At 36.9% G+C, this 22,924-nt stretch overlaps 1 protein-coding gene and 1 pseudogene across 1 annotated transcript in view; both read left to right on the top strand.

Moving 5' to 3' along the window:
- The window catches only part of LOC112044183 (homeobox protein Hox-C4a-like), a 51,716-nt gene that overhangs the window by 7,634 nt on the left and 21,158 nt on the right, over window positions 1-22,924 (top strand). The gene's annotated exons all lie outside the window — the stretch shown is intronic.
- Window positions 14,827-14,901, top strand: LOC112044198 (small nucleolar RNA U3; annotated as a pseudogene).

Here is a 22,924-nt window from a genome sequence, read left to right on the forward strand (position 1 = left end):
AAAAATTAAAATTATGGAGCTAATTCCTATCAAGACACCATTCGTCATCCATTCGTCCATTCTCAGCCGACGGACGTCCACTGATGGACATAGGCCTCTTGTATTCACCCAAACGCCACGTTTAGAGCTTAGTAGGTAGATACCTATATTAATTTGCATACTGAACCATTTTGCTCTCACGTTATCCATATTTGAATGAAAAGTGGAAATAAAGCTCACTGTTTTTAGGGATTTTGAGCCGGATTACACTTTTTGTTGAAATCTCCTCGTTACCAGTTGATAGCCGCCGTGGCACAAACATTATTATTTATTAAGTCCATCTGCTGGCCTATTCACTAATTTGGTCTTTAATAACAATCTATTGAAATGACATGTACCTACTGTATGATATCCACGAAGGGTTGTCAGGCACCGGATGACATTTGATACATAGAATCTCAATCTTAATATTTAAATGCGAAAGCTCATTCATCACGAAATCTCGAAAACCGCTTGCAGTAAAAAGATAAAATTTGGCAGGGAGGTAGTTTGTAGTTAGTAAAATCCGCTAAGAAAAGATTTTGCGATAGGACGGGATTAAGAATGATAAAAAACGGACGAAGTCGCAGGCGTTCGCTAGTTTCGTTTAAGTCAACTAACATACGTCAAAGTTCGTGAATTAGCCTGCTGGAAACCCCAGAACCGCAATGATATTTATTAATTTCTAGCACACGCTCGCGATTTTGTTCGCCACTTTATACTTTTTTTGTAAAAAAAAATCTAAAATACCTTACCGCATTCCTAATTGCACCAAAATGTTTGAAATACATGACAATACCCAGTTTTCGCTACTTAACCATTCGTTGAATTGAATCAGATGCCGCCAACCCTTTACATCGGCGGCAGCTTTGCGTCACGTCAGGAGACGGCAACGTTTTTGTGAAATATAGAATGGATCATCTTAAAGTGGAATAGTATTGTGTATAGACATAGATATAAGATAATCGATTGTGATCGATTAAGATAATATCGATGAGCGACGAGCGAGAGGGTGCGGCAAAATACAAGGATTAAAGGATTCGTACGAAGTACACAATTTAATAATTTTTTGCTATTACTACGTTTTGCTAGAACGGATTGTGGTTTACACTATTGTGTGCTTCAATCTATATGATCACGTACTTTTAGCGCAGCACTAGTTTAGTTTCCTCCCGTATTTTTGTATATGAAAATCAGTACGAAAAACAAAAAAAAGCTATTATATATTTCGGCGAAGATACCACCAATTTCGGATACACATTTTTACCAATATTAACATTTTTAAATAATAATACGTCATTTTAGGTAGATACCGACACCGTCATAACCTCTTAAATTCAGTTACAAACACCATAAACATAGACATAATGATATTTTTACTTTGCTGCTCTTTGCTCTACGTTTAATTTTATGCACAAAGGGCGTGGCATCCGTTGTCATGGCAACGCCCCGCCCTATGAAAGGGTAGGGCAGATGCGCGTGAGTCGGCAAATCGTCGAAACTTTTGTTGAAAGCTTGCGATGAGACGGACGATAATGTCTATCGTTTTAATTTAACTTTTATTTCTTTTTTTAAAAGTGAATTAAAAAAATGTTATATTGTTATATCAAAACAGAGTGATTATGAAAATGTAAAAGCTCTTAAAGCTGACTTTTGCCTTCAAACAGTGTTACAAATATCATGTAACAGTATAACATGATTTTGATCATTATTATGAAACATCAATAAATTCTTCTAGTTGTAGCCGGCTAAACCTAGTATCAGACACCAGAGTTTGTTTGGGCCAAGTTCTAGCCGGAGCGATCACATAACGACAAGTGATGATGATGATGATGATGATGATGATACTCGATGTGTGCTGTTTAACAACAAACAAATTATAAATGAGTATATAAATCGCTAGTCATTTCACACCTAATAATAATTATAATTAACTTGTTCACAGATTTATGAAAATAAATTCGATTAATAAACTTAAAACAATTAGACAATTAGATAAAGTTAATATATTTTGGATGACATTTTATAAACAAACACTACATAATTTGATATGAAAAATTAATTAATTCATTTCTAATTTGTTTGTTTGTAAACAGTTCGTACACATCGAATAGGGCTGTATTATAGTTTTAATCGACTAAAACTAGGTGTAGCCGTTACTAGTCTAAATAACTTTTATGCTATTTCATTTCCATTCTTAATCGATGATAAAGGTGAAAATGAAAATACAAAGACGTGTAATAAGAAAAAAATATAGACGCAGTAAACAACATGGAAATAATGAATGCAATTTTTCCTCAACATTCCTTTATCGGAATGCATTTTTCCATTTCCTCCCTTTTCTTCTAATTTCATTTCCCATTCAAGCCCCTGTTGTATGCTTCAAATGTTAATTTCCAAGAGTTTTCCATTTTAGAAAACAATAATTGCTATGAAAATACAGTTGAGTTTTATATTGAAAAATTGCTTTTAGTTTCTACCTGACTGATCTTGTCTATGGGCTTCATTTTTGACCTTGTACGTTGAAAAGTCCGCAGCTATAGTTTTATGTTTTCGACTTTAATTATTACCATTACTTGACAAATATTTATTGTCAAATAAAGCTAAGTAAGCCGTGATAGCCCAGTGGACATGACCTCTGCCTGCGATTCCGGAGGGTGTGGGTTCGAATCCGGTCCGGGGCATGCACCTCCAATTTGCAGTTATGTGCATTTTAAGAAATCAAATATCACGTGACTCAAACAGTCAAGGAAAAACATCGTGAGGAAACCTGCATAGCAGAGAGTTTTCTTAATTCTCTTCGTGTGTAAAGTCTGCCAATCCGCATTGGGCCAGCGTGGTCGGCTATTGGGCTAACCCTCTCATTCTGAGAGGAGACTCGAACTCTCGAGGAACTGATCTGATGGTGGAACTGGAACTTAATTAAACGATGCAACCCCATCGAGTTTGGGCTCGTTTAGTTGATCTTGACGACTACTTTGTTAGAAAATGGTAAACAGTGTCTGATGGTAGGAGCTGGAAGGTGGCCATAGGAACTTGGTAATTAAATGATGCAAACCCATCGAGTTTGAGCTCATTTGATTCGTCTCAACGAGTACTTTCATACTAGATGATATACTAGACTTTTTAGTTCATTTTATTAACAAATATTAACATATTCATATAAATATTCATATTCATATAAATATTCAATATTAACATGTTCATAAAAAAGGGTTTTAATGGTAGACTTGGTTCAACTAAGTTGCAGTAACTTGGGCTATAGTCGATCCAAACATTTATACTCAATATCATATGAATGTAATATTTATATTATTATATTTTATACATCAAATATTATGAACGTGTAAATTATTAGGCACTAGCCGACGCCCGCAACTTCGTCCGCGTGAAACTCGGTGTAAACTTTCAACTACCCCTATCCCACCCCTACCCTACCCCTTCCCTACCCCTACCCTACCCCTAGCCTACCCCTAGACTACCCCTAGACTACCACTAGCCTACCCCTACCCCTACTCTACTCCTACCTACCCCTACCATACTTTTCTTGTTGATTTTTCACACCTTGTGTCCGAAAAACCCAAATATATTACCCTATTTATTTCCAAAACAAAATTTAGCCTATGTTACTTGTGGATATTGTAGCTATCGAATGGTGAAAGAATTTTTAAAATCGGTCGAGTAGTTTTTGAGCCTATTCATTACAATCAAACAAACAAACATACAAACAAAGTTTTCCTCTTTATAATATTAGTTTAGACAAAGCTCATTTTGTCGCTACACGGCAAAACCTCACCTGCAGTGGGGAGTAAGTACTTTAAGCTCTACTCAGTCATACAGCATGAATGGTTTCAAAGCGACCGCCTAATTGTTTTTGTGATTTTAATTATAATTCTTGTTGCATACATTTAACTTTTTAATTCAGGTTATTAAAATTATAAATTAAATAAATAATATATAGGGTAAGTCCAGGATAGATGCCCCACTTTTCGAAAATGCTAAATAACTCCGAATTTTATAATCTTAGAGCATTGCGTTCTTTGGGAGATATTAAATATATTTCTTAATGTTCTATATTATCTGAATCGTTCTGATATAGACTGTGTAGATTTTGTGTAAATTGTAATTTTTTGGACCTCTAAAAAATGGGATAGACGCCTACTGTGGCGGATAGATGACTTATCATGAAATAACTTCTGAGGATAGGTGCCCTTAGTGGAGATTGGCGACTTAGTTTGAACATTGTAATTGGTTTGTTCTGAAATCAAACAACTATATAATTATATTTTTTTCAGTAACAATTATGCCAGACAGTAACTACAATGATATGATGCAATACAATACAAAGTATAAGTAATTCAAATTTAAAACAACAGTACACATAGGCTAACTTTGAAAATAAGAATTGCTGTTAATGGCAAGACTTCGTCTTAATATTTTAGATGATATTCCTTATATTCTAGAAATCTGATTTACGCCTTTCTCTCCCTTTTTCATCTCTTCAAACGCTGCTAGCATACTGTCTTCGGTCTAGGTTACAGTACGATGGACAACACCCAGTTTCCTTTTATATTTACGAGGCATTTAGCTCTCCTGCAACCACACAACACTTATAATAAACAGTCGGGGATAGTTGCCCTTAGGGGCATCTATCCTAATAAAAAACGGGGCAACTATACTTTTTGTAGGGGATAGATGCCCTTATCAATAAAAACAAAAGTTGAGTTCCAATTACTATAAAATATATCAGTTTACATAGGCTAATCTTCAATGCAAGTAGACAAATAGAAAAAAAATTGACATTATAAGCGAGAGAAAAAATACACTGTTGAAAGTATTTACGAATCTTATTCTGGCGCCTTTTGTCGTCTCACCGCGGAACATTTTTACTCACACAGACGAAGCGCATGCACTCCGGTCGAAATTCCTCCCGACACTAAGGTTTGCAGGGGGAGGACTCGTTACTTACAGTAAAATTTAACTCCTACAGTGCTCCTAACATAGTGAAATAAAAATCAAGTCATCTATCCCACTGGGGCATCTATCCTGGAATTACCCTATAAAAAACTGTCTACGTTTTCTGTCAAAATAACTGTAATTCTCAAGTGTTTTAAATGTTTGTATGTCTGTCTGTTTATCCGGGCTAATCTCTGAAACTGTTTTTAATTGAAACTTGTTCGGGGAAACAATTTTAACAAGACTCATTGGAAGGTGAGGAACATATAGCCTACATATATCTCGGAAAATTTTATGGGTTCCGCAAGGTTTGAGAAAAACTAAATGGTTTCATTCAATTTGGAATTACTATCCGAAGTAGACCGAATCGACACGGGCGTCTACCCACCACAGGGCTTGACTGTTTATAGGAGAGGGAACGGTTAGGTTCTCTTAAAAGTCGCCATAGCCCAGTGGATATGACCTCTGCCTTGGATTCGGAGTGTGTAGGTTTGAATCCGGTCCGGGGTATGCACCTTCAACTTTTTAATAATATCCATTTTAAGAAATTAAACATCACGTGTCTCGAACGGTGAAGGAAAAACAACGTGAGAAAACCTGCATGCTTAAGAATTTTCTTAATTATCTACATGTGTGATGTCTGCCAATCCCTAACCCTTCTCATTCTGAGAAGTGACTCGCGCTCAATAGCGAGCGAATATTTAATTTCTTGAAATACACATAATTGTAAAAGTTGCATGCCCCGGATCGGATTCGAACCTACGTCCTCCGAACCGAAGGTAGAGGTCATATCCGCTGTGCTATGACGATTTACAGCACACAGCAATGCTCTTGCCTCACCCTAATAATGGAGATCGTAAAAAACATGGCAACTCAAATAATAGTGACGTTTAACACCTCTCCCAATAGTGTACAATTACAAACTGTTACCGACATTGTAACGTGAATGGCTCTCGAGTTACACATTCATATGTGACTAGTTGTAATTTCTTTGTAATTCATTGTAATCGCCACTTTATTGCCGTTTAAGCGATTACAGATACGCGATTTTTATCGCCATAATTATAGACCGCTTTTTGTAAGTAACAAATTACAAAGTACGGCGGCTTCTTGAAAGGGGGATTGGCTCGCCGTTTATGATTTCATAATAGAGTGCTTACGTATATTATTGTCGTGAATTAAACATTAACTTCGTAGTGGAAACCCGACAGTGTTCACGTGGTCACTTAAAATAGGTATCGAAAGCATGGATGTTTAAGTAACAATAAGAAAATCATTTTAGAATTTAAACTATCGTGAGTGTTATTCATATTAATTGATTAGAGCTAAGGGCCCCGTATGGGTTCGAAACTAGTCGGGCATACTCCGACGTAATATCACGTGAGTTTTAGCCGTGTTTCATAATCAATTAATAAGAAAATCAATTGGCATTTATTTTGACGGACTCCGAAGCGCAGTGGGATGCGCAGTAGATATATAAGACGGAGGTCCTGGGTTCGATTCCAGGTTAGGCTGATTGAGGTTTTCTTAATTGGTCCAGGTCTGGTCTGGTGGGAGGGTTCGGCCGAGGCTAGTTACCATCCTATCGACAAAGACGTACCGCCAAACGATTTAGCGTTCCAGTACGAAGTCGTGTAGAAACCGGAAGGAGTTAAGTTAGCCCGCTTCCATCTTAGATTGCATCATCACTTACCATCAGGTGAGATTGTAGTCAAGGGTAAACTTGTAGAGAAAAAAAAATAACACACAGTGAAGCTATTACCAAGCAAGTATCATAATAACAACAACATTACAGCATAATACAAACTCTGTATCATAATACAAATTGGACTATTAAGTAAATAGTGAACAATTTAAAAAGCTATTCCGGTGGCAATCGCTGTATGACCACTGGGATTAGCAATTCCCTCTTCTATGATGGTCTATAATACAGACTATCTTTCTAACTAGTCGCTTGTTTTATTGTGTTATTCCACTGACTGCATTATTGAATCAGGCGTGATTGCGGTCAAGTGATAACCTATATTCTAAAAAAAATCCGTATTTCCATATATGCGCCTTTCTCATAAGCCAAAGGTTTCTAAGGAAGGAGGGCAATTAAATAAAATCACTAGTCTTTAGAGCTAAAGTTACGCTAAACAAGATAAAATCGCTACTTCTATCTGTTATCTATACTCTCACAAGAACCCGGGTTCGAGTCCTGGGTTATACAATATTAATCTTTTATTTCATCCAATAAATTCTCAGCCAGTAGTAGGAAAGTTGGTGATGTCCCTCCCGAGTCACGGAAGGCACATAAAGCTTGGTTAAGAGGTCTTGACTTGTATGCGACTTGCTGACATAGCTCGGTTTTACCCATGTGGTTTCCGTTCCCGTAAGAATACGGGCAAAATATATAGCCTATAGGCCTATAGTCTTTGTCGATAAATGGGCAATCTAACACTGAAAGAATTTTTCAAATTGGACCAGTAGTTCCTGAGATTAGCGCGTTCAAGCAAACAAACAAACTCTTCAGCTATATAATATTAGTATACATATAACATTAACATTTGATAATGACAGTTACAAAATATTCGCCAACCTGCGAAGCAGTGTGGTGTGTCTAGACTCCATATCCCGTCATCATATATCATGTAATAGAACGTTAAAATTAGCTGACAGTCTTAACATTTTTAGTATTTACTGACTGGCTAATGTAATCAATATTGTCTACATTCATATATGTATTTGCTCTTATATAATGTTCTTTGCTCAGAACTTTCTAAGTGAAACGGCGAATAATAGCGTCCGGATAAGTTAAGGGGCTCAAGGGAAAACAACACGTCTTTATAAAATACTTATAGACCCACTCTATTTACCTGATTTCTTTGAAAACAATGAATAATTGTATTGTAAAATAGTTTTTGATGATAAACTGCTTGATTCTTCATCTGTTCAGTAGTTGTTCTTCGGTTGAGGATAGCGAGGTCCTGGTTTCCAGTCGTGGGTCGGGCTACCAAATTTTAAGCTTTATTTCCTTCATCAATAACTTCGACGGCATTTTTCGACCAAAATTTACTGTGATAGGCGGACAGATGGACACGCGAGAGGTCTTATAAGGTTTTCGTTTTTTTTTTCGTACATACCTTCGGGTCCCTAATAGGGGGGGGGGGGGGCATAGTTTAACGATCAATAAAGGTCCCAAGATCCTGACTCCGCTCCGGAAAGAACAGTGTTGGTCGACCCACCACAGGGTAGACTGACGATATCAAGCACACTGCTGGGAACTGCTGGGTGCAGGTGGCTCATGACATGCTTAGAAGTATTTACAAATGGTCCAACGGCAGAAGATCAGCTAAAAATAGTAATTGTGATGATGATTTTGGTTGAAATATCAACCCTACTTCTACAAAAAAGCCACTTTAATTTCCATTTTCATTAACCGTGTTATTGGTAAATACACGAGCAATACAGCCTTAAGCAGGATTTCTTTCCTATAATGTCATTACTTAGCAAAGGATTGTGGGCGACATAATCCCTGGGCACAGATGCAATCTCTGGCACTCAAGTGAGATTACTTAAGGAAAAATGGGAAAATAGCTTTTCGCAGACTACTCTCATCAGTCTGAGGAGAAAACTGTATTTCGAAAAGTAATCCTCCGGCCGTCATCGCGGGATTTGTCAGCTCTGGATGTCTGCGTAACCAAAATAAAAGTTATTAAAACAAATATACAACATAATGTATTATATTATCACTAGCGGACGCTCGCGACTTCGTCCGCGTAGAATTCAGTTTTTCACAAATCCCGCGGGAACTATGAATTGGTTCGGGATAAAAAGTAGTATATGTGTTTATCCAGGCTGTATTCTATATCTATTTCAAATTTGATTTAATTTAGTTCAGTAGACGCGGCGTGAAAGGGTAACAAACACTCATACTATCAAAATCATCAGGCTTTTGCAAAGCTCGGGAAACCATGGATTTTTTGGGACAAAGAGTAGCCTATGTGTTAATCCAGAGTAAAATCTATTTCCATTCCAAACTTCAGCTAAAACGGTTCAGTAATTGCAGCGTTAAAGAGTAACAATCATCTAAACATACAAACTTTCGTTTTTATAATATTAGTAGGGCTAGAAGACGCCCGCGACTTCATCCGCGTGGAATTCAGTTTTTTACAGATTCCGCGGGAACCATTAATTTTTCCGAAATGAAAAGTAGCCTTTGTGTTAATTCAGAGGAAAATCTATTTCCATTCCAAATATCACCCAAATCACTTCAAATCCAAATCTTTCGTGTTTATAATATTAGTAAGATTATTATCAGCCAACTTTAAAGGCCCACTAAAGTACCATACCTACCTCCTTATAAAAAGTGTAGCTTAAACCCACCAAGCTACTCCAATGCAGGGAAGCAGGCTTAGGGCCATAATGTTCTGATGTATGTGGTGAGTTCAGTGTGATTAGCATAGAATTATAGATGTTTCTGTGTAGGTGTTGTACCTATTAGGGTATTTCCCTCACGCCATAACTTGAAAACGACTCACCCGATTTTATTTATGTACCTATGTTTTTTTTTTATTTTGTAGAAGATTATTTTTAAATTGGAAATTTTCAGAAAAATATCATGTTTCTTATTCAACTTAACGGCTGAACGGATCTTAAGGAAATTCAGAACATAGAAAGATGTACTTACTTTTTATCTCGATATTTCCACAAGAATAGAAAAACACCCTTTTCATAAAAGAAAAATCTATTAAATATCGTTTCTTTTTAAATTTTTCGGAAATGAGTTAAAAATATACGTAAGCTAAACCATCGACACAAACGAAATGTAGCGAAATGATTTTGATATTTCTCCCGTGAGTGGCGCGGGCGGGGCGGTGTTACAAACAGAAAGATTGGGTGTTTTGTGTATTTCGGCTCTTTGTTCCGCCAGGTGCGTGTCACGAGTCGGCGCAAAAAGTATTAAAGTACAAAAGAACTGTTTTATGCGCGCTCTACACTCGCGCACCATTCGCTATGAATTTACGCCGTGATTCGCGTCTTGTACTCAAAGCTTTAAACTTTCAATAGCTCAACGGTAAGAGCGGTTGGACTCATCACCGAGGGGTGGTGGTTCAATCCTCACGCCGTTGGTCTATTGTCGTACGCACTCCTAGCACAATCTTTCCCGACTACTTGGAGGAGAATGAGAATATTGGTCATATTATAAAAATTGTGGCAAATATTCTTTTTTTTTTTTAAAAAAAAGGTGCATAGTTTGTTTGGTTGATTGAACGCGCTAATCTCAGGAACTACTGGTCCTATTTAAAAAATTCTTTCAGTGTTAGCCATATATATTATCTCCGTATTCCTACTGGAACGGAAACCACGCGGGTGAAACCGCGCGGCGTCAGCTAGTTATTGATAAATTGTAGACGCGTCATTTGGTACATTACCAACTCTAACCAACTTAGACTTGCTTGACAAATGGTTCTCCTAGATGATTTTTAACTACTTCAAAAAAAAAGCTGCTGCACTGCTACGAGCATAGATCACAGATTCACGTAACGCATATTTTACTTCCGTGGCGTGAATGGCTTCAAAAGGGGTGTAGACAATTTCGCGCATTCGCGTTTGCAATTCGCATCTTTTTTTCGACAAAAACGCTTTGTTCTAGGCGCAAGAACGCGAATGCCGTTACATTATAATTAAAATACTTTATAACTTGTTCATCTCTACTCATCATAATATATGTTTTTGACGGCCTCCGTGGCGCTGTGGTATGCGCGGTGGATTCACAAGAGGGAGGTCCTGGGTTCGATCCCCGGCTGGGCCGATTGAGGTTTTCTTAAATGGTCAAGGTGTGGCTGGTGAGAAACTTCGGCCGTGGCTAATTACCACCTAACCGACAAAGACGTGCCGCCAAGCGATTTCGCGTTCCGGTACGATGTCGTGTAGAAACCGAAAGGAGTGTGGATTTCATCCTACTCCTAACAAGTTAGCCCGCTTTCATCTTAGATTGCATTAGGTGAGATTTTAGTCAAGGGCTAACTTGTAGAGAATAAAAAAAAATTATAATAATTACAGTCAAAACAAATTATACTGCGAAACTTAGCGAATAGAAATGCGATTTGTTCAATCGCGAGTGTAGAGGGCACATTAGAGGTTTTATCAACCGTATCAGCAAAAAAAAAAGGTGGTTATAGATTTTTATATAAAAAAAGAATATTTGCCATTTCTTTTAGATATTCCCCTTTGACGTCCCACTAAGCTTTTGCTACGAGTGCGCTATTGAGCCTCCTAGAAATTGGATCCAGGACCTCTCTGTCGAGAACCACGGCACTACCAACTACTCCAGAGGTCGTCAAAATTAATCATTCAACTCTCACTGAACTGAAAAGTTGGAGGTGCATGCCCCGAACCGGATTCGAACTCACACCATCCGGAATTGGAGGCAGAAGTCATATCCACTGGGCTATCACGACGGTATATTTAGCTCGATAAAATTAAGACGAATCAGGCTGGAACAAGAAACGCCCCAACAATACAAGTATGTCTTTGAATACGAACATGATTTCAGCGCAGAGAATAGACATAGACAATATTTTAGAATTTAAGCAGTCGTTTTAAATTATTAGACATACATATTAAATTATTATAAAACACGGCTCACGCCGTCGGTGCAGCTCGAGCCGCGTCGCACGAACCAGCTCATGACTAAGGGCCCCGTATAGATTTGAAACTAATCAGGCATAATCCGACGTTGCATCACGTGAGTTTTAGCTGTGTTTCATAATAAAACTAATATGAATAAAACTCACAATAGGTTTAAATTCTAAAATTATAGCAGCCTAAAGTCTGCAGTTGTTTAAGCGATCGAGCGAGCGATTTTAGTAGTTTAGTCTGTGGTTTAGTTTTTTAGTTCTTACTTGTTAGCCCTTCACTGCATTCTCTCCTGATGTTATGTGACGATGTAATCTAAGATGGTAGCGGGCTAATCGCGGACTCCAAGCGGGCTGGAAGAGAAGAATTCTACCCATCAAGCCTTAAGGTTTATTCTATCTAGACCTGTGACGGTTTCTACGCTGCATTATACCGGATGTTGTCGTGAGTCGTGATAGCCCGATGGATATGACCTCTGCCTTCGACACGGAGGGCGTAGGTTTGTATTCGGTCCGGGGCGTGAACCTCCAACTATTCAGTTATGTGCATTTTAAGAAATTAATTAACACGTATCTCAAGCGGTAAAGGAAAAACATCGTGAGGAAACATGCATACCTGAGAATTTTCTTAATTCTCTACATGTGTATGTGAAATCAAACTAATTTATCACACTATAATTTATTTATTTCTTTACAATATACTCTAAATACATTGATTATTTAATTGATATTTTAATATATTACAATACATACCCACAATAACTTGATAGGTGTTCTCGCAAAACTAAATCAAATCGTCAATCGTCAGGTTCTCAAAGTGCAGGAATAGCGACCCCGCACGGGAACGCGCACTGTTGGTCGACCCCCAACTAGGTGGACCGAGGACATCAAGCTGGTTGCAGAGAACCACTGGATGTTGGCGACTCGAAATAGTGGTGTTTGGAAGTTCATGCAAGAGACCTATGCCCAGCAGTGGACGTCCATTGGCTGTTAATGAAGATGAGGATGATGATGATGATGATGATGATTGCCTTTTGACACAGTTTTTACGCATAGTTGGAGGGTAAGACTATGTCACGAGTGGATACGACAATAGTCCAACGGGCCGAGCTCGCATTCACGATTTTTCGGTGTTGAGTCCTGCCTTTTGAACAAAGAGTGAAATCCGGTATGACACTTGACAGCCAGCATCTTCTTTTATAGCCAGACTCTGTGGCGTTTGCCGCCATATTGGCGGAAATCATTGTTCAACTGTGTTCATTACATTCAGTCGCCATATTGGTGGAAGTCATTATTCCACCATGCTTATTACATTCATTTAATAAAAATAGGTAAACATTAATGATATTGATATTGAAACTATTACTAACAATTGCTAGCCAATAGCTAACATGTGAAATGAGCTGAAAATGGGTTGCTAATGTTGCCGTAGGGTGGTGACCAGGTGGGCCTACCACCAGAACACAGTCGAACCAATTAAGAAAATATAAAATCCTACAAACGTTTAAACTGCAGCACATGTCTAGTCTTGTCTAAAGTCTGAAGCTGGTGGTTTCAAAGAGAGTATTAGTATGGGGCCGTGCCTTGCGATGAATTGTTGTCAATTTACTTGCAAATTTATTATTCATCGCCAGTTAATGAGTTGCCGCGCGACGTGCGCTGAATACGGCCAGAGCTGCTTCTGATGGAATTTGGATCGAGAAGGTGTGATTTGCATGTGATACGCAGTATTCAGATCTTTTGGCATATTAGTTAGATTAAGGCCGCTTCTCTTTGTCGCTCGACTCACAGATGACCGCTGGACTGTCAGAATTGAAATGGCCGGGACCTAAAGGATCACGAGGCAGAGGCAGACCACGTTATCGGTGGGTCGACGACAAATTAAAATACTTATCACCTAATTAATTGTAAATAAGAAGAAATAAAAGGCTTTTTTATTTTAATTATTATTTAAGGCCGCTTCTGTGAGGCGTGATAGCCCAATGGATATGACCTCTGCCTCCAATTTCGTAGAGCTAAATCCGGTCCGGGGCATGCACCTCTAGCTTTTCTGTTATGTGCATTTTAAGAAATTAAATATCACGTGCCTCAAACGGTGAAGGAAAAAAGTGAGTAAACCTGCAAGAATTTTCTTAATTCTCTGCGTGTGTGAATTCTGCCAATTCGCATTTTATAGTGGACTATTGGCCTAACCCCTCTCATTCTGAGAGGAGACTCGTGTTTAGCAGTGAGCCGAATATGGGTTGTTAATGATGATGTATTATGTATCCTCCCTCGTGGGCTATCTAACACTTAAAGGATTTTTCAAATCAGACAAGTAGTTCCTGAGATTAGCACGTTCAACCAAACAAACAAACTCTTCAGCTTTATAATATTAGTATAGATTGAAGAGAGGAAACCTTAAAGTTCGAAATATACGTCAAATCTCCGAGAATTGCGGCGAAAACATTACAGAACCATTATAATTAAACGGGATAATACAATCATTTTAGAATTAGTTCGCGAATCTGGTAGAAACTTACAATCAATAGCAATTAGAAGTTGAATTCGTTCAGGGTGCGATCTCACTGAGGAGGAAACGGGCAGGAGATGAGATTACACTACAATGGAAACCCGATCAATTGAAATGCTCTCTTCCATATATTTCAGAAAAAAGACAATGAAATATTACGTGTTATGTATCTATTTTTAGACCCGATGTACATTATACTTAGTTTTATAAAAACTTAAACTTTAAATGTACGAATGAAATCGTATCTAATCTAACAGCGAAATAAAACTACATATGTCAATTTTAAAATTATTTAAGCTTTTTTTATTCTTTACAAATTTAACTACAATCTCACCTGATGGTAAGTAGTGATGCAATTTAAGATGGAAGCGGGCTATTTGTTAGGAGGTGAATGAAAATCCACACCCCATTCGATTTCTACACGACATCGTACCGGAACGCTAAATCGCTTAGCCATACGTCTCTGCCGGGCGGGGTGGTAACTAGCAACGGCTGAAGCCTCCCAACCACATTTGAGACCAAAATTGTTTATGCATTCATTAATTAGCATTTTTTGCGCACCATGTAAATGATAATAATTAATTATATCACATCACACTTCAAACTAATCACATCACACTAATATATAAATACGAAAATTTGTTTTGTTTTTCTATCTGAGTAGGTGCCGATAGCTCCCTGCGCAACCACTACGGCGTCACCGGGGAGAAATGATGTAAGACCTTACTTCATAGGATCATTTCTATAGTAAGCTCTTCACGAGACTCACACAACGAAAGTTTGTGTGTTAGTGTGTGTGTAAGTGTGTATGTTTGTTCCTTCTTTGTGTAGCGGCTACTAAAGCGATTTGGCTGAAATTTGGTATGGAAATAGATTTTACTCTGGGTTAACACATAGGCTACTTTTCATCCCAGAAAAGAGCAGTCAAGACGATCAAGACGATCAGTCGAGTATTCTAGTTCCGCTATTCTCTCGTCCGCCTCTCTGAGGCCTGAGGCCTGCTCGTTGCGGTACTTAGCGAAGTTTCACTAACAACCTCTTAGCGTGCTCGGCGGTAATTGAACGGCGTCTTGCGCCAACTTTGTAATTCATTGTCACGTTGATCGCAGATGAATCACGGAAACAAGGACACGCCTTCCCGCTGTTATTGGGGAAGGGCACGCTATCGATGCCTTGTTGACCTGTTGGTTACGGGCTGTGAGGTCTTGGGTTTTAGTCCTGGGTCGGCCATCAAAAAATCCTTTTTTTTTTATTTATTTTATTGATAAGATATAACAATTATTTAACATATCGATACTCTCGCCAAACTGTACAGGCAGTTTGTTGGCGAGTTGACGCTCATTATTCTAGTTATTATTTAAAAGTAATTGCTAAATCTAATTTTAATAAGATAATTAAAACTAAGGCAACCTAAGAATTTAATATTATAAAATGAAATAATAAAAAAAAATTACAAAAGGTGCAAAACAATTTCTATAAAGTAAATCCGTCAGTGATGGGTTCCCCAAGGAAAACTTTCTTTAATTTCTTCTTGAGGACTCCTTCACTGATCTCCCTTTCTTTTTTGAGCCACTCAATTTTATTATATATTTTGGGCACCATGTAGCCGGTAGTTCTTTCACCATTTTAGATATTGACTTTCACCATAGTAGTTATTGGCATGATATATTTTTTTCCTTTCTACAGGAGTAGCAGGAAACAGAAATCTCTCCTGTAGTGCTATTCTGTAACGATTGTATAACTCGCGCGAGTTTAGAATTTTCCTCAATTTTTCTCATTCTATTGTATCGTGTTAGACATAGTCACACAACAGGGGATGGAACGAGCTATGCATGGAGTATCTCTGCGTGATCGTATCAGAAATGAGGAGATCCGCAGATAAAGTCACCGACATAGCTCAACCAGTGACGAAGGTGTAGTGGCAATGGACGGGTCACATACTTTGAATAGCCGATGGACGTTGGAGTCTCAAGATGCTGGAATGGTGACCCCATAATAAAAAACGCAGTGTTGGTCGACCCTCCACCAGGTGGAGGACATCAAGCGACTCGCAGAAATTCGCTGTATGCAGGCGGCTCAGGATCGTGATGTTTGGAAGTCTCTACAAAAGATGATGAGACAGAGAGAGTTAGAGATAAATTCGAAACTCACACTATTATTGAATAGCTTCTGTGCGTACAAGGACTAATCTAATTAAAATACCTGGGCTCGCCATTAGATATACCGACTCCACCTTCCTTGCGATCCCATAAATGTACTTACCGAGACGGCCATCTATCTGTAACTCATAAATAAGATTAAACTTAAATTTTAGCCCTTAAATTCAAGTAAAGTCCAAAAATGATGGCACAGTTTTGTAATTTAATGGAAAACTTGTTCAACGGAGTTCGTTTCGGAGTTCCAGTAAGCTAACGAGTGTAACTTACTTTGTGAACTTAAGTTAAAATGTTTAATAGTAGGTATATATTTCTTATCCGCTGTAAATTGGCTTAATCAATGATAATTTTATACTAAAGATAGGTTACGTACGTATAAAATCACCGCAAAAAGTGTTACGAATTTAGCTGCACTACTGAGCGCACACATACACAATTTTGTCTTTAATTCTATTACATATAATCTATATACATTCTTCTTCTTCTTCTTCTTCTTCTTAGTGTGGTCCTACTACGTCGGGTCCTCTTTCCGGCATAACCTCTCCCAATTTGCCTGATCAACAATATATCCATTAATATATTTATGTATATATATAGTTTTTGCACTCCCTGAACACACAGTTCGATATTGTAGACAATATTTAGGTATTATTTATTTAAATAACGTTCGTTGTTTAAGAAGCGACTAAATGAAATTAAGACAATTATACACATTTTTTCCACCTCAGTTTGATGCGCCAATGTCCTATCTCTATCATAAAATATCATTGGGCTTACCCTTATCCAAGGTTATTCCCGTTTTAAAGAGAGCTTGCCTTGCTTGCCTACAACCATTTCAGCTAAAGTAGACGTACAAACTATACAAACAGGTAATTAATTCTTCTTTAATACGAATACTAAGTTTGAGCTGATGAAAAACAGTGAAGCTTATCTAGAAGATGCTTTTGCTTTGGTACAGCGATAGCATCCTCTTCCAGATTTCTTCAGTTTCACTTAGAATATATAATAATACAAGTTGGAAAATACTGGTCGATTATAAATATAACATAGCTAAATATTCTTTTTTTGGGTCATCGAAAACTCCCCCGTTAATTTTTTTAATCCTTACAAACATGACAAAATTTCAGGATGGTCATTTGAGCACCTACGTGAAGCATCTTATTCCAGTCAAATAAGACTTTGAAGGTTTTGCAAACTTTCACCATCAATAATTTTTTTTTCACAATGGGGATTGATGGGGACTTTTCACAATTCATTCATAATAGTATTCTGAACATTCATACCAATTTTTAGCTCTAAGGGAATTATTGTAACCTTAGTTCTATTTTAAGGATTAATTTGACTGGACTTTCAAAGTATAAAACATTAAATTAAGGATGAAAAAAGGCAGTCGTCTGTTAATATTCTAAAGCGAATAAAATCTGCTTATTTGGTTAATTAATTCAATGACGTCAGCATACCGAATCGCAACGTTTGTCATCCACAGTTAATACATGCCGAGTGGAAGAGGAAACAAAATTAAACGTCCCATTCAAAATACACCAACTGGCTTAATTCGTCACACGATCTCATCAACTTATGCACAAAATACATCAACTAAAACTTCAATACATCTTATAGTCATACGCCTAAAGCTGAAAATCCAGTGGAATAACTTTTCAGAAATGCATTATTTATTTTTGTTGCATTTTTAAGGGTAGTTATTGTACAACTATAAAGAAGAATATGAGTTTTGAATCATTTCGGAATTTCATATCTTACTGCATGTCTGTTAAGGTTTAATTTCATTTGTATAAGTGCGATAGGGTAGTTTCATCTTGAAAATAATAAAGACTCAAGTCTTAATAGTGTGCTATTACAAATTAAACCTTATTTATTTAAAGTTTGAGTTAATTTTCATTTGTATTTGTTTTGAAATTAGTATGTAGTAGCTTATAGGAACATATGCGTATACTTAACGCATAATGAAAAACCTTTACAAATACACTGAGGGTATAATAATATGAATACAAATAATTAATTGTCATTGTGGGTAAGAGGTTTTTGTACAATTGCCACTGACAAATATAATTGGGTACATGTTAAGTACTTTGCGATTCGTTCTGAAGCCCTTTGACTGTCGTTTGATGTGTGAAGTGTTTTATACAATATCACATTTGTCCTGAGATTGGTTGGACTAAGGATAATGTCCCGGGTTTGAATCCCGAATCACGCCAATAAAACATAGGTGGGTGATTCTCCCATTAAATTCTCTATAGTAGCTTGGTGTTGGAAAAGTAAGCGGCCATGCCTCGGCGAGCACGTTCATCTACTGTATTGTTATTATCTTGTGTTTGTATGCTGCTTCGAAATATTATTTAGTATACAGTGAAAACCGTAACAAAAAAGGTTTCATAGTTTCGCAGGTTTCCATGAATAGACAAAAATCTCAAAAAAATACTTAACATGGAATAGATTTCCATGTTAAAAAGAAAAATTTCAATATTTTGAAAAATTATGAAATAACTACAAAAACGACTTTGTCACAAATTATTTCTATACTTATTTTTTTTCCGATTATATGCCTAATAAGAACAAAACAGACAAACTTGAAACGAGCCCAGTGGGTTTGACCTGCCATCAATTCGGATAGCAGAGGTTCGGTCAGGGGTATGTACCTCAAACTTTTTAATTATGTGCATTTTAAGAAATTAAATATCACGTGTACCAAAACATTATATTTTTTAACGTACTAAATTTGATATAAAACACTTTTCATACATTACACAGATAGGTGAAGGTTGTTTCTAATACGAATCTCAGACTATAACGTCCATTTTTCTACCTATACAACTAAGGGTTAGTGAGCACATCACACTGAAGCCTGTGCCCTGCTAGCTCAGCCCGGGGGTGATGGATCACGCACGTGCCTCCTGCAAAATACATTAGCACTTAATTAGTGTTATCCACTCGTAATATTGCGTTGTTTATGCCCGCGGGAAGAATAACATTTTCTTGTTTATACCTAATATTAGCTAGGAGAAAACAATATTATTATTTCCAAAATATTATTATTATTTCCAGTGTTATTCTGTGTAGGTTATTGAATAGCACAGCTTAATTAGTGGGTCATTAATCAGAGAGTTAGCTAGTTCTTAAAAAGAACTTTACAATAATCAATAAACTGTTTGAAAGAGTATACTTCTTCCCATTCCATTTTCATGAAAATCGGTTTAGTAATTTTGTGTTAAAATCAAAATAACTGAAATACGTCTTTGAAGTCTGTTCCATTTTTATGGTAAAAAGATTATTACTGACTTTGTTGAACTTAAAAACCATTTTAAGACTTCGTGAAATACGAAAAAGAACGTATTTCAGAATTTAGTGAGTTTCGTATCGCTTCGTTTCTAGTAAATATTCTTATTATCATCATTATCTCATTCGCTAATGGATGTTAACTGCAGGAGCCAGGACATGCCTTTTGTAGAAAGTTATTTCCAAACACTAGCTAGGAACCATACTCGATGAAGGAGCATAGTACATCAACAGATAACTCGCCAAGGGTGGTCAAGATCCTCAGTCATTGACCGAATAGAGAAAAAGATTTCCGAACACCACGTTTCTGAGCAACCTACATTCAATCAATCAATCAATTAATATATTTATTTGCAGATACAAGTGTACAGATGGTAGGTTAATGCAAATTGTACATGTATCTTGCCTATCAACGATTCCTTGCGACTTGATGTCGTCAGTCCACTAACTGTGATCGACGGAGGCTGCACTTTCCGGTGCGGGGTCGCCTTTTCAATACTTTAGGACCCCAACTTCCACGGTCGAAGCTAGACAACACTAGACTTGAGCTGAATAAAATATGTTAGATAAATTCTAAAATAACTCGATCGAGAATCATCTACTGATCATTATCATCATCATCATTATCAATCCATATTCGGCTCACTATTGATCATGAGTTTCCTTTTAGAATGAGAGAGCTTAGGCCTTAGTCCACCACGGTGGCCCCATGCGGATTAGCAGACTTCACACATATAGCGAATTGAGAAAATACTCACGACGTTCAGGTTTCCTCACGATGTTTTTCCTTCACCGTTTGAGACAAGTGATATTTAATTTCTTATAAAATGCGCATAACTGAAAAGTTGGAGGTGCTTGCCCCGGACAAGATTTGAACCTACGCCCTCGGAATCGTAGGCAGAGGTCATATCCTCTGGGCTATCACGTCTCAATCTAATCGTCTATTGATACTAAAATTAAAAGAGGTAAAGTTTGTGGTGCTGAAGGGGTAATTTTTGGATCTACTGAACCGATTTTGAAAACTCTTTTACTACTAAAAAGCTATATTTTATGAACGGGAACAAGAACTGCGCGGTGTGTCTATTAAAGTGAACAATAAAAACAAACGAATAAAGAATAAAGTCATAATCAAAAACTGTAGAATTTAGTACCAAACACATATTGTAGCTATAAAAGGTTTAATCATATTACAAGGAGTGTCATTACTTTATAAACTCTTTATTATCAAACTATCAATTATTTCGAGTGCTAGTATAAGCTCACAGGCACTCAACGTCACTTTATGGTACTCAGAGTCGAAAAAAACTCATCCAAAGTTCACCCCACCGCAAAACTACATAGAACTAACACAAAACCCCCGTGCTCGCCGCAAATTTATCAACACACGAACAAAAGAAGCAACAATTTCACGCGGAGAGGCATCTTTTACAAAAACGGGATATTTTCCGTCGAATAACGCAATATCTTGTATAGAAACTATATTTTATTGCAAAGAGGCGGGGCCCGAGAGTTTTATTTGGCATAAAATGACGTAAAATTTATTATAGAAATGATATAAAAATGGATAATAAGTGGAAAGCGTGTCTCGATCAGGTTTAATGACGCGACAAATGGATGCCCGGGTGCTGCGGACAGATGTTTGCGCCGGGCGCTGCCTGCGCGAGGGTGTCGTTGTTGATATGTGAGACATTGATAACCAGCAAATTATGGCTATTATGTTATTTTGTATGGCGCTGAACAAAAGTAGGTAAGCGAAGGTTGTCTTAATCGGATGTGACTTTGGGACTATGTATCTAAACATAATGTTATATAAATACATTTATCTATTCTCAATCTTCAATAGTTAAGATAAAAAGCCAATAATGATGATTATTATTTTTGTTTTTTTTGTATGGTCAATTAAAAAGTTAAATTGTAATGCAGCAAGCTGTACTAACAAGAAATGCTTTATATAACGACTAATTAACTGTTATAGTACATTGAAAGTGTTCTTGGTTTTGTAAATATTAACATACACATGATACCTACATTTAAAAAAGTTAACCACTTAGGATCACAGCTTCAGAGAGCTTTTTATGCTTCTACAACGCCACTGCTCTTGTCTACAATTTTCGAATTTAGAATTTTGGCACAACGATATGCTAAAATTCTAAATTCTAAAATTAAATAGAGGTCTTATTTTCTTTTGCAAAAAAGTTTTATCTTTGTAATATATTTGCATGAGATTAAATAAATAAGACTATGAAACGCAGAACTTGGTTTACTTGTCTATACACAATTACACGGACACTCTTGTCTATTTTATACCTAATTTAAAAGACTCAAAAGTTAACAGATTTTTTTATCTCTACATACGAACTGATATCAAAACATCTGCTAAAATCCAATAACACATAAAATTCGCTAAACGATTTAAAAATAAAAAACCAATCGCTCATTCATAATCATTCACCATACTAAATTCCATTCCTTTCATCTTCACAATCACAAGTAGCTCTCAGTCGTTATAAAAGGCGACAATGTGTCTAACTTTACGCGTTAAAATTAAAAAAAAACTGCTCGGAGGCATGCATGAAATTCCTCCACACAATGCATTATAAATATAATAAGATAACAGCGTGTCATTTTATTTTCTATTCTACTCCAACACAAAAACGAAAACAAATCTTAAAGTCCCAACAATAAAGGTTATTGTATCGTAGCAAACAAATCCTGGATAATTCACAGAACAAAAATAACAATAAAATTAAAGCTGACCCTTATTTGTATATGTATAAAGAAGCAAATAGCTTGCTGTGTTGCTATTCCAAGTGCATTATAAAATGGTGGGGCTATAAGAACAGCGACTTGCGAGGCGATTTGTCGCCGCATGTCAAATGGTTCTGTGAATGAAGTGCGCATGAATGGGATGTAAGGACGTTTGTGCAATCAATTAGAGGGGGCGGTGCCCGTTCTGATCTTTTACAAGGTAAGGTACGTTGCCTGCGTCCATGAGATCAGAGATTTCTTGTATGGATATTAAACTTAGAGTTGCCTATACTAATATTATAAAGAGGTTAATGTTTATGATGTTGTAGGGGGTAATCCTTGGATCTACTGAACCAATTTTGAATTTGAATTCTGAAATAATTATTATGATAATAGAGAACCACGTTGTTTGTGAGTGTGTTTGTGTGATTGGCTATTTTATCCCCGCATTTCCACAAAAAAAGGAAATATGCAGGTGAAACCGCGGGCATCTGCTAGTCAGTAATAAGTTTGATTGTAATAAGTAATTAATTTTTATTATACTAGCACGATATCAACTACTTTTAATTATTTTATACCATCCCTGTATTAGTACAAATTAAAAGTCATTCCCGAAT

This window comes from Bicyclus anynana, chromosome 13 (assembly GCF_947172395.1).
Source record: "Bicyclus anynana chromosome 13, ilBicAnyn1.1, whole genome shotgun sequence".
In the NCBI taxonomy this organism is placed as follows: Eukaryota; Metazoa; Arthropoda; class Insecta; order Lepidoptera; family Nymphalidae; genus Bicyclus; species Bicyclus anynana.